This window comes from Rhinoderma darwinii, chromosome 1 (genome assembly GCF_050947455.1).
Source record: "Rhinoderma darwinii isolate aRhiDar2 chromosome 1, aRhiDar2.hap1, whole genome shotgun sequence".
Lineage (NCBI taxonomy): Eukaryota > Metazoa > Chordata > Amphibia > Anura > Rhinodermatidae > Rhinoderma > Rhinoderma darwinii.
In genome coordinates this window covers 583,783,225-583,796,690 of record NC_134687.1, presented here as the reverse complement: position 1 = coordinate 583,796,690, position 13,466 = coordinate 583,783,225, and positions in this window count along the sequence as shown.

Here is a 13,466-nt window from a genome sequence, read left to right as displayed (position 1 = left end):
ATAAGTCTGGCCTAAAGTTCATGAGTACGTTTTTATTGTTATTCATATCTATTTCCTAAAACCAAGAAAAGTCCTTTAAAATAAATTCATTTTTAAGAATCTTTAAAAAAAAACTATTTGGGTATTTATATTTCTGTAGGACTCTGGATGAGACAAGATGATTTTGCAAAAACAGTTTTCTCAATACTACGACCGCACATTCCCCTTTCACTGCCCCTAAGTGCCTATTCAGACGAACGTATAAATAGTCCGTGTGATGGACGTTTTTTTTAACAGGCGGCACACTGCTCTGTGTATTCTATAGGGCTGTTCACACGGCCATTGTTATAACAGGCTGTGTGAAGAGCCCGTGAAAAAATAGGACATGTCCTATTTTTGTCTGTTTTCACGGATCCCTCAATATACTCAAGTCTATGAGGGGTCTGCAAAAATGGGTCCCGCACAGGCGTGAATCGGTCGTGAAAAACTGCAGTTTTTCACGGCCGATTTCAGACATGTTCGTCTGAATATAACCTTACTTACCAACACATACTCCTGCACCCATTAAGGGAAATTATTCCATATTGCTGTAAGAAGAGCAAGAGATCAATTGTGAGTGCATTTCCCTTAACTTCTTAACGCCGAAGGACGGATATATCCATCCTCTGCAGCTGCTAGTTCGCGCAGGAGGACGGATATATCCGTCCTGTGATGGCGCGGGTACTGAGACTGTACCCACGCGATCAGCGGCAGGAGCACGGCTGTTATACACAGCCTGGCTCCTGCTGCAACTGCCGGAATCGAAGCGCGCTCCGATTCCGGAAGTTTTCAATAGTGACAGCGGCATCTAATGTGTTTGACAGAGGGAGCTCCCTCTGTCACCCCATCGGCGCCCCCGCAAACAAATCGCGGGTCGCCGTCGGGTTTCCATGGCAGCGGGGGGTCTAACAAAGACCCCCAGGTCTGCCTTCAGCATCTGCCTGTTAGGCGATGCCGGAAGCATGACCTAACAGGTTGCCTGTCAGTTTTACACTGACAGGCAATAATGCTTTGGTATACTAAGTATACCAAAGCATTATATATGCGATCAGCAGATCGCATGGTGAAGTCCCCTGGTGGAACTAAAAAATAAAATGTCAATCAGTTAAATAAAGTTGGTGAAAAAAAATAAAAAAATAATTACAGTAAAAGTGTCAAAACAAATCACACACACACATATATGGTATCCCCGCGATCATAACGACTTGCACAATAAAATGAACACATTAATTAAACCGCCGGAAGAACGGCGTCCAAAAAAAACGCAAAAAACAACGGCAAAATTCTCTCTTTTCTCCCATTCCCCCCATAAAAAATGTAGTAAAAATTAATCTATAAGTCCTATGTACCCCAAAATAGTACTAATGAAAACCACACATTGGCCCACAAAAATCAAGCCCACATACTGCCACATTGACGGAAAAATAAAAACGTTACAGCTCTTGGAATGCGGCGATGCAAAAACAAGTAATTTTTTTCTAAAAGGCTTTTTATTGTGCAAACGTAGGAAAACATATAAAACCCTTACATATTTGGTATCCCCGTAATCGTGCCGACCCATAGAATAAAGTTAACATGTTATTTACGCTGCATAGTAAACGGCGTAAATTTGTAACGTGAAAATCAATGCTGGAATAGCTGCTTATTTTCAATTCTCTCCTAAAATAAAGTTAATAAAAGTTAATCGATATATTATATGCATCTAAAAATGGTACAATTACAAAATACAACTCGTCCCGCAAAAAACAAGCCCTTATATGGCTATATAGACGGAATAAAAAAACAGTTACGACTCTTGGAATGCAACCATGAAAAAGCAAAAAATAATCCTTGGTCATTAACGTGCAAAATGGCCCGCTCATTAAGGGGTTAAAAAAGAACATTTTGCAATGTAACAAAGAACGTCATATATAATTTAGAATGTATTTAATCGAATAAAACCCAAAAAACATGCAGGTGCCCACTTAGCAAACTGTTAAAGAGACTTTGTCACTTCCGAAAACTCCCCTAAACTACAGTAATCCGTAAATAGCTTGAAAAACTTTCGGAGATGACAGTTTGCCATTAAGTCTTTAGTGACCTTTGCAAGCTGGAACCAAAAATATCTAAATAAGCACATACATTTCAGCCATTGGCAATATAGTATCTCCTATCAGGGATGAGAGAAGCTCTCTTGGTGCCCAAGGCAGGGTATTCAGAATGCACTCCACCAACCTTCAGTCCCTGGAGTTCAGAATGATAGCTGTAGGATAGGCATTCAATCATTCAATTGCCCTCTGCCTCCCCTTTACCCAGCAACACCAATCCCCAAAGTTCTTAGTAACAATACGGCTCCCTATCACCCCCTCCCTCATACACTCATCCCCTCCACATATGTGCAGCGCTCAATGCAATCCAACTGACAACCCTAACGCATATCTGTAAGAGGGTTCGCTTGCTCCTGCAGCTTGCCTCCAACCTCCATCCCACACCTCGAATTTCACCTTAGTGCAGGGGAAGTACTTATTAGACCCTGACGCTTACAGCATTATCGGCCACTAAGACACAGTGTTCCACTTAATGTATAAAATGGGCCGCAAAGTGATTGTCCATTCAACATCTGTCATGCTGAACTTCAGGGATCAAGGGGCTGGGGCGTCATGGGAAACCACCGCCATGGGCACCAACAGAGCTATATAAGGACCTAGCTTTTTTTTTTGGTAAATACTTGCATTGCCCATGAAATAAGGCTGGGTTCACACGAGCACATTAACGTCCGTAATGGACGGACGTATTTCGGCCGGAAGTCCCGGACCGAACTCAGTGCAGGGAGCCGGGCTCCTAGCATCGTAGTTATGTACGACGCTAGGAGTCCCTGCCTCTCCGTGGAAATACTGTCCCGTACTGAAAACATGATTACAGTACGGGACAGTTGTCCTGCAGAGAGGCAGGGACTCCTAGCATCGTACATAACTATGACGCTAGGAGCCCGGGTCCCTGCACTGAGTTCGGTCCGGGACTTCCGGCCGAAATACGTCCGTCCATTACGGACGTTAATGTGCTCGTGTGAACCCAGCCTTACAGTAGTGGAGCATCTTTTCTAACACAGAAATGTCAGTAGAGTGAACAGATCCTCTTTAAGGCTACATGCACACGTTGCATATTTTGCTGCGGAAAATACGCACCAAAACTGCAGCAATATGAAGAAAATTTGCCTGTAAAAACCACACTTGAAGTCGATGGGTGCGTGAAAAACATGGACAACACACTAACGACATATGTGTGCTGTCCTTGTTTTTCACACACCAGTTGCTAAAGAAATGCTAGAAAAAAAACAAAAAACAGGAACACTGATGCCACACGAAATTGAAATGCATGAAATACGCAGGTCTGAATAAGGCTTTAACGCTGTGGAATTTTCACAGAGAATTTTGTTGCGGAAATTCTGCAACTTTTAAGCTATGTAGAAACCCAGCCTAAACATGCATGTCCATATGAAGTGAATCCATGGACCCCACAATCAAATACACATGTCCATATAACCAGGTCCTGAGATTTTGGTGGATTTAGGCCTCATGCACACGACCGTAAAAACTCCCGTTATTACGGGTCGTAATTACGACCCGTAATAACGGGCTCATAGACTTCTATTGGCGACGGGTGCCTTCCCGTTTTCTCACGGGAAGGTGCCCGTGCCGTTGAAAAAGATAGAACATGTCCTATTACAGGCCGTAATAACGGCACGGACAGTCCATAGAAGTCTATGGAGCTCTCGTAATGACGGGTGGCTACATGTGTGCACCCGTCATTACGGCAGCGTTGCTAAGCGACGTCAGTAAATAGTCACTGTCCAGGGAGCTGAAAGAGTTAACTGATCGGCAGTAACTCTTTCAGCACCCTGGACAGTGACTACCGATCAGTATAAACCTGTAAAAAATAAAAAACGTTCATACTTACCAAGAACTTCCTGCTTCCTCCAGTCCGGTCTCCCGCCCGTTGCCTTGGTGACGCGTCCCTCTCGACATCCGGCCCGACGTCCTGGATGACGTTTCAGGCCATGTGACCGCTGCAGCCAATCACAGGTCAATCACAGGCTGCAGCGGTCACATGGACTGCCGCGTCATCCAGGGATGTCGGGCTGGATGTGAAGAGAGGGACGCGTCACCAAGACAACGGCCGGGTAAGTATGAATTTCTTTAACTTTTATTACAGAAAAGGCTGTCCCTTCTCTCTATCCTGCACTGATAGAGAGAAGGGGCTGCCGATTAGTGCAGTGCTATTTTGCCGCCAAAAACGTGCCCGTAAATACGGGTGGAATACGGGTGACACCGGACCCATATTTACGGGCACGGGTTCGTAAATACTGATGCAAAACGGGTGGAATACGTGTGACACCGGACCCGTATTTACGCCAGTATTTACGGGTGGGAAAAAATACGGTCGTGTGCATGAGGCCTTACACGTGTTATATTTTTACACAAAGGATTAATAGTGACAGAAAATCCAGTGCAAAATCCACATGCAGATTTTCATGTGGATTTGCAGCAGAATTGCTACAGATTTCACCCTTTGCATTGCAAAGGATTAGCTGCAGCCAAATCTGTAAGAATATGCCACGTGTGATTCCACCCAAACAGGGCAATGGATTAGAGTGCTTACAAATAGAAACTGTTTTTATGCCCCAGAAAACCCCTTGTATTGTGCTTGTAAATATATTATTGTACAATGCATTGTTTACTAGTTCCATAGCTTAGTTTCTAAATCATATAATATTGTGCCTTATATAGGTCCTTCCATTTTAGACATCATTTCTCTACACCAGCTCACAACAGATGGCAAATTGTATTTGTAAGAAATAGATACATGGACTCCTCCTCACTCCTTGTAATCAAATATTTCCTGGGGTCTAATCAGTAGCAAGACAGCTGACATAAATGCCTGTGTACATGTTCCTTTCATGATACTCTCTCCGTCAGTGAACCATGGACTATGTTGTGCAGAGGGCAGACTCATTCCTTTGGGGGCTGAAGTTATATTGATTCTTTATTAAGCGACACAGATGCAAAAAAAAAAGAAGAAAAAAATAAATAAATTGTGACTGATTATTCTGGCATGCTAGCAGAAATCTCAGACAAAAAAAAAAAAAAGACTTCATATAAGAAAACACGCAATATATGCAACAACACTTTGTATTCTGTGATATTCAGTTTTGTATTCTGTAAAAATCTCTTTTTGACAAAAGACCATGAGAACATCAGAACCTACAAATGCTGCAAGATGTGAGGAGGTTAAGGTTCAGTGAAGCAAGATTATTGGCAAAGACAGAAGAGTATTTTGTGGAATAGTGTGTTGGTGCTGTCTCTTTACTGATAGGATGGACTCTGACAAAATGAGTTAGTGACCCCACTCAGTCCTGCCTAACATATGCTGTCACAGATGCTACCATACAACCTCCCACTGGGATTGGGACAGGGACTGAATATTGAATATTAGGGTAATTTAGACCATGAAGGATTAGGTTTGCTCATGAAAAGGGAATAATTGTGTTGTGGAGTGGAGAACAAAGAGAAGTAATTAAACATCAACTTTATAAGCTGCCCTCATTGACACATGTAACATTTTATGTGTGAAGTTGGATGGATCAGGACAGGGGGATTTGTAGTCCCTTGAGATTTCTTTTTAATTTAAGATACAAACCCTCCACAAATAGGGTCAAATTCATTTACCTTTTTATGGTTAAAAGGCAACAAGTATACAATGAATAGCAAGACAAAAAGGCACATCGATGAATGATGATAGATAGATAGATAGATAGATAGATAGATAGATAGATAGATAGATAGATAGATAGATAGATAGATAGATAGATAGATAGATAGATAGATAGATAGATAGATAGATAGATAGATAGATAGATAGATAGATTTTAAAAAATAGGCAGCACTCCGTAGTATTGTGAAAAAAAGTGGGTACTTTATTGCCCCATGTGCAACGTTTCAGCTCTGTCCTCTAGAGCTTTTTTTCTCAAGCAACTAACGTGATTTATTCAGAGTATAAAACATGGTGTCAATCAACACTACAAAATCAGTACAATCAAGCAAAATATGCATCAAAACAGTATACAAACAATGTACAAAGCGTACAATATAAAATAGTGCATAAAATTCAAACACATTGTGTCATAGTAAGTTGGATAGTATAAAGCATATATCATAAAAATAACATTCAATTTAAAATATCCAATTAAATAAAGTGTTACCATATGTGCAATACATGTGTGTGTATTAAAAACAATTAAAAGAAAATCACCTCCTGGGACCACACATTCACGGCGCCGCCATAGCAGTGAACAGGAAGCGCTACTGCGCATGCGTGAGAAATTCTGACAAGTTCAGGGTATCAAGGATGTACAGGGTATCAAGGATGCGCATGCGCAGTAAAGCGAAAATGCGGATGCGGCCATCTTTAGAATGGGAAAAAGTAAGTAAAGTGAATTATAATGAATCTATAGGTTATCTAGAGACAAGGACTAAATGAATTTATTATATTAAGTTGTCCCTAGTATTAAGTGAAAGGGGAATAATATTAAGTACTGAGGACAGTAAAAAATGAACATCGGTGTATCTTATTTATACTGTCTGTATGGAGACACGTATGTAACAACTCAAAGGAGTAGGGAAAAACCAACGGTCCCCTCTTAACTCTGTTATATAAAAGAGAATGGAGTGGAAAGAGTGGTCAATGGACATTATATAAATATCCATCACCACCAACCAGGAAGGTAGACACTGGCACCATAGACAAGTCTTGTATCCATGTGCCTTAGTGTCACCTTGAAACGACCAAATCGGCACATTAGTGCTTAAATGGATGAGTGAGGGGCACCATCCCATATTTTGTGTCATGAATCCAGAACAGTGTTAGAATCGCCTACACATACCGATGTCAAACTCCTTATTCAGGTACCTCCAAAATAGAGATATCCACAGAAAACATTTTTACTAATAAAAACGGAATCGCATGGTACCCAAAAACTAAGAACAACAAAATATTATATAAAGAATTTAACCTCTTACTTTCATTTTTCTAGGGGTATAGTTAGCATTTTGACTCCACAGTTTTTTTGCAGAATTTAGTGGAATTAGTCTGTGAAGATGAAAATCACCTTTTTTTCTTTGGAAACAGAATTGTTTTCATTTTTACAAGGAATAAAGAAAAAAAAGCACCCCAACATTTGTAAAGCAATTTCTTACGATTACGGCAATACCCCATATGAGGTCATAAACTGATGTTTGGACCCACAGCAGGACTCAGGAGGGAAGGAGCGCCTTTTGGATTTTGGAGCGCAAATTTTGCTGGATTGGTTTTCGGTGCCATGTCGGGTTTGCAACGCCCCGGAGGGACCAAAACAGTGGAAACCCCCCAAAAGTGACCCTATTTTGGAAACTACACCCCTCAAGGAGTTTTTCTAGGGGTATAATGAGCATTTTGACCTCACAGGATCTTTTTTAGAGCTAAGGTGACCAAAAAAAGCGATTTTGGCGCTTTAAATTCTTCATTTCTTACAGCGTTCACCGTGCGCAATAAATTACGTTTTACTTTATTCTGCCAGTCGGTACGATTACGGCGATACCATATGTGTATAGTTTTTTTTTACGTTTTGCAGCGTTTGCACAATAAAATTAAGTTTCTAGAAAATAATTTATTTTCTGAGACATCCTATTCTGAGCCATAACTTTTTTATTTTTTCGTCAAAAAAGCTGTGGAAGGTCTTTTTGCGGGACGGGTTGTAGTTTTTAATGGTACTATTTTGGGGTAAATGCGACTTTTTGATCACTTTTTATTCTATATCTTGGGAGGGGTGGTGAGCAAAAAATAGCGATGCTGACATAGTTTTCCGTTTATTTTGTTTGCGGCGTTCACCATGCGGAAAAATAATATTATAGTTTCATAGTTTGGGTCGTTACAAACACGGTGATACCAAATATGTGTACTTTTTTTTTAACGTTTTAATTTTTTCCCTATAATAAATGACTTATTATGGGAAAACAAAAACTTTTATTTTTACACTTTTATAAAACATTTTTATTAACTTGTTACACTCTATTTTTTTGTTTATTAACTTTTTTTTTACTTTTTACACTTTCTTTTTTTTACCTGCTGCTCTGATCGCTGCTAGAATACATTACACTACCTAGGTAGTGTAACGTATTCCAACTGTCAGTGTGACATCACAGTCATTCTGACAGTTGGTCTACGAGGGCCAGCCAGAGGCTTCCATACATGGCAGACCCGGAGGGCGTTGCCTGGCCTCCGGATGCCATCACAAGCATCAGCAGCCCCCACAATTGCATGGGGGCTGCTGATGTGCTACAAACCTCCTAAATGTGGTGATCGCAATCGAGCACCACATTTATCGGGTTAATTGTCGAAATCAGCGGTGATGAGTCATTGATCGGCAACACTGGAGTGTCAGCTGCCGGGGACAGCTGATCTCCCAGTTCCCGATGCACATCTTGTCGCCGACAGTGTGCATCGGGAACGACACAGTGAATTCCTGTCACTCTGACAGGAAACCTATCAGGACCAGCCGAAGGTTGGTCCTGATGGGCTTCCGTCCATGGCAGACACGGAAGCCATTGATACTAAGTATCGGCAAACCCCGCGATTTCGGACTGGGGTGTGCCGATATGCTAGAAACCCCTAAAATTCGGCAATTGCAACCGATCGCCGAATTTAAGGGGTTAATTCGCCGAAATCAGCTGCAAATGACCGCTGGCCGGCAAGAGTGGAGTGTCAGCTGTCGGCAACAGCTGACCTCCCAGTTCCTGCTGCACACTGTCGCCGACAGTGTGCACCATAAAAAACTCAGTAACTATACGTCCTCGTGCGGTTAGTATCCTCCCGCAACGACGTACAGTTACTTACTCGTGCGGATATGGGTTAAGTAACTTGATACTGTTTCCACCACTTCATATAGAAAATATCGAGGCACTCACCAGACTTGCAACACAGTTCCTTTATTCAGAGATCTCGGTCAGGATGTGGAATTATGGCTATATATTTATATCAAGTTGGATTGTGCTGCACTTTCGATGAGCACCTCCGGGGCAACTTATCTGCTACAATCCATCAAGGAAAATAAGCCATTCGATATACTCCAATCCTAATTGATACTGGTTCAACAGTGCCAGCCTTTTCTTCTCTCCTATTTAATAATTAAAAGAATGTTTAGTGACACAGATACTGTTAATAAAACTCTCGATATTATGATCAATCTATGCCGTACCCGCGGTTACCCAATGAGATTATTAAACAAACATAGATCTAAACTTGGACAGATGGACAGGGACACACTCCTTAGACCTAGGGACACTATACCAAGAATAGACCGCATTCCCTTTGTCTCTACATACACAGACCAAAGCAATGCTATATCAAAAGTCATCAAGCGACACTGGCCTATGTTAGGGAATTGTCTGACACATGTTCCTGAACTCACTAATTATCCTTTACTCTCTTACCGTAGATCAAAAATTTTGAGGGACAGACTGGTGAAGGCTGATATGGGTCCTTTTAAATCTGACAGACAGACATACCTGGCAAAACCCAAGTTAGGCTATTTCCCGTGTCTGAGCTACATTAATTGTCTCATGCTGAAAGGCTCCACTCTTGTACATCCTAATACTACATTTTTTTTTCACATTAGGCATTTTCTTACATGCCACACTGACTTTGTTGTATATGTTTTGCAATGTCCTTGCCATCTTCTGTATGTTGGTGAAACCACACTTGTCCTAAAAACTAGGTTGAATCAACATAGGTACACCATTAGAAAAAAAACCGTCAGGATCTACCTGTATCCAAACATTTTTCAGATATGGGCCATACTGAGCAACAATTAAGATTTTGGCTCTTAGATCATATTCCCCCCCCCCCCCCTAAAGTCGTGGTGGAAACAGGATCAAGTTACTTAAAACAAGAGAGTTGCAATGGATAGGTAGGCTTAATACCCTTAAGCCTAATGGTCTCAATGTAGACTTTTCACTCAGTAGATTGGTGTAGATGAAATCCTCCCCTTCCCCTTTTTTTCCCTTCCTTTTACCTCCTTCCCCCTTCGTCCCCCCTTTTTCCCCCCTCCCCTCAGCTGCGCCCCATTAGTGTTGAGGTTTTGACATCATTATCGGTATAGATACATGTTTTGCTATTTTTGAGATACTAATACATATTTTGTTTTCTTCCTTATAGATGACTCTCATATCTACTTGGAGATCACCTCTGGAGATACAAGACATCACAGATCTATAAATAAATATTAAAAATTATTTATATTAAATGTTGTTGTTCTTAGTTTTTGGGTACCATGCGATTCCGTTTTTATTAGTAAAAAAAATTTCTGTGGATATCTCTATTTTGGAGGCACCTGAATAAGGAGTTTGACATCGGTATGTGTAGGCGATTCTAACACTGTTCTGGATTCATGACACAAAATACGGGATGGTGCCCCTCACTCATCCATTTAAGCACTAATGTGCCGATTTGGTAGTTTCAAGGTGACACTAAGGCACATGGATAAAAGACTTGTCCATGGTGCCAGTGTCTACCTTCCTGGTTGGTGGTGATGGATATTTATATAATGTCCATTGACCACTCTTTCCACTCCATTCTCTTTTATATAACAGAGTTAAAGGACGAGTGTCGCGGGAAAAAATTTTTTTATATCAATTTGCTTTTAGTGTTTTGTTAAAAAATGTTTTATTTATTTGTGTGTTTGTCTTTTACTTTTTTTAATTTTTTAACTTTTTCTTGTCTATGGGGGCTGCCATTTTTTTTTCCATCTCTGTATATATCGATTAACGACACTTACAGACATGGAATACGGCACATACAGCCCCATAGTGAATGCGAACGGGGCCCGTTCCATCCACTATGCTGTACGCCGTCTGTGTTGGAACGGCGCATGTGCCGCTCCCACACAGTCCAAATTGAAGGTCTTCGGCCGAGCGACGTCCAGCGCCATTTTCTTGTGGACCGGAAGCCACGGCCGGACAGTAAGATTACTACTTCCGGTCGCGGCTTCCGGACTGTGTTCTGAAGCAAGCACGAGGAGCGGAGGGAGCAGACGGAGTGCACGGACCGGAGGTAGCGGCGACGGCAGGAGCAGATAAGTTAGGTCTGTGTATGTACGTGTTTTAGTGTGTGATTACTACTGTATGTAAACCTACTACACTGTGTGTTAGCTCAAAAAATGGCGACACAGAGTGTAGGAGGTTTGACCGTTCAATCCCCTCCTTTCTCCTGGCACTGGGGAGGATAAAGGAGGGGGGATTCTGTGAGCTCACTAGAGCGAGTGTGCATTCTCAAATTTTGCAGCATAAAGCAATGTGGTTGCACTGGGAAATGTTATAATTTAGAATCTAATTTATAATATTTCCTGACTCGTGAAAAAATTAAAAAAATTAGAACAATGTTTAATCATTTATACACTAACTGTTTAACTAAAAAAAAAAACATTTCTAGCGACACATTCCCTTTAAGAGGGGACAGTATAAATAAGATACACTGATGTAAATTTTTACTGTACTCAGGTACTTAATATTATTCCCCTTTCACTTAAAGAGGCTCTGTCACCAGATTTTGCAACCCCTATCTGCTATTGCAGCAGATAGGCGCTGCAATGTAGATTACAGTAACGTTTTTATTTTTAAAAAACGAGCATTTTTGGCCAAGTTATGACCATTTTTGTAATTATGCAAATGAGGCTTGCAAAAGTCCAAGTGGGTGTGTTTAAAAGTAAAAGTCCAAGTGGGCGTGTATTAGGTGCGTACATCGGGGCGTTTTTAATACTTTTACTAGCTGGGCGCTGTGAAGAGAAGTAACATCCTCTTCTCTTCAGAACGCCCAGCTTGTGACAGTGCAGATCTGTGACGTCACTCACAGGTCCTGCATCGTGACGGCCACATCGGCACCAGAGGCTACAGCTGATTCTGCAGCAGCATCAGCGTTTGCAGGTAAGATCGACTTACCTGCAAACGCTGATGCTGCTGCAGAATCAGCTGTAGCCTCTGGTGCCGATGTGGCCGTCACGATGCAGGACCTGTGAGTGACGTCACAGATCTGCACTGTCACAAGCTGGGCGTTCTGAAGAGAAGAGGATGTTACTTCTCATCAGAGCGCCCAGCTAGTGAAAGTATTAAAAACGCCCCGATGTACGCACATAATACACACCCACTTGGACTTGTACTTTTAAACACACCCACTTGGACTTTTGCAAGCCTCATTTGCATAACTACAAAAATGGTCATAACTTGGCCAAAAATGCTCGTTTTTTTAAAATAAAAACGTTACTGTAATCTACATTGCAGCGCCTATCTGCTGCAATAGCAGATAGGGGTTGCAAAATCTGGTGACAGAGCCTCTTTAATACTAGGTACAACTTAATATAATAAATTAATTTAGTCCTTGTCTCTAGATAACCTATAGATTCATTATAATTCACCTTACTTACTTTTTCCCATTCTAAAGATGGCCGCATCCGCGTTTTCACTTTACTGCGCATGCGCGGATATACGCCGGATATCCTTGATACCCTGAACTTGTCAGAATTTCTCACGCATGCGCAGTAGCGCTTCCTGTTCACTGCTATGGCGGCGCCGTGAATGTGTGGTCCCAGGAGGTGATTTTCTTTTAATTGTTTTTAATACACACACATGTATTGCACATATGGTAACACTTTATTTAATTGGATATTTTAAATTTAATGCTATTTTTATGATATATGCTTTATACTATCCAACTTACTATGACACAATGTGTTTGAATTTTATGCACTATTTTATATTGTATGCTTTGTACATTGTTTGTATACTGTTTTGATGCATATTTTGCTTGATTGTACTGATTTTGTAGTGTTGATTGACACCATGTTTTATACTCGGAATAAATCACGTTAGTTGCTTGAGAAAGGCTCTAGAGGACAGAGCTGAAACGTTGCACATGGGGCAATAAAGTACCCACTTTATTTCACAATACTACGGAGTGCTGCTGTTAGGGATCTGCCAGGTACTTCATCTAGGTATACTCCTGGGATTAATCAATCCACACCTGAGGCCAGACCTGTTCGACTGACACCATCTCCCACCAACCAGGGTGGCAGGCTCAGGAGTGGGAGAGCCTATCGTGGCCTGGTCTGTCGGAGTTAGCTCCGCCCCCTGCCCTTTATTACCTGCCCTGTTCTCTCCCTCAGTGCTTGTAATTCTTTTGGATTCCTGGCCCCACTGCTGCTTGCTCCAGCCTGCTTCTGCCGTGCTTCTGCCTTGCTGCAGTTCTGCTTGACCTGCTTTGCTTTGCCCCTGGCTCGCTTCTGTCTCCGTGCCCGCTCGGGTGTACTCACTTCGTCCTGGTCCTGACTGTTCATTCGCCGCTCCGTTTCCTCATGGCGTTCCGTGGCTACTGCCCCTTCCCTTGCG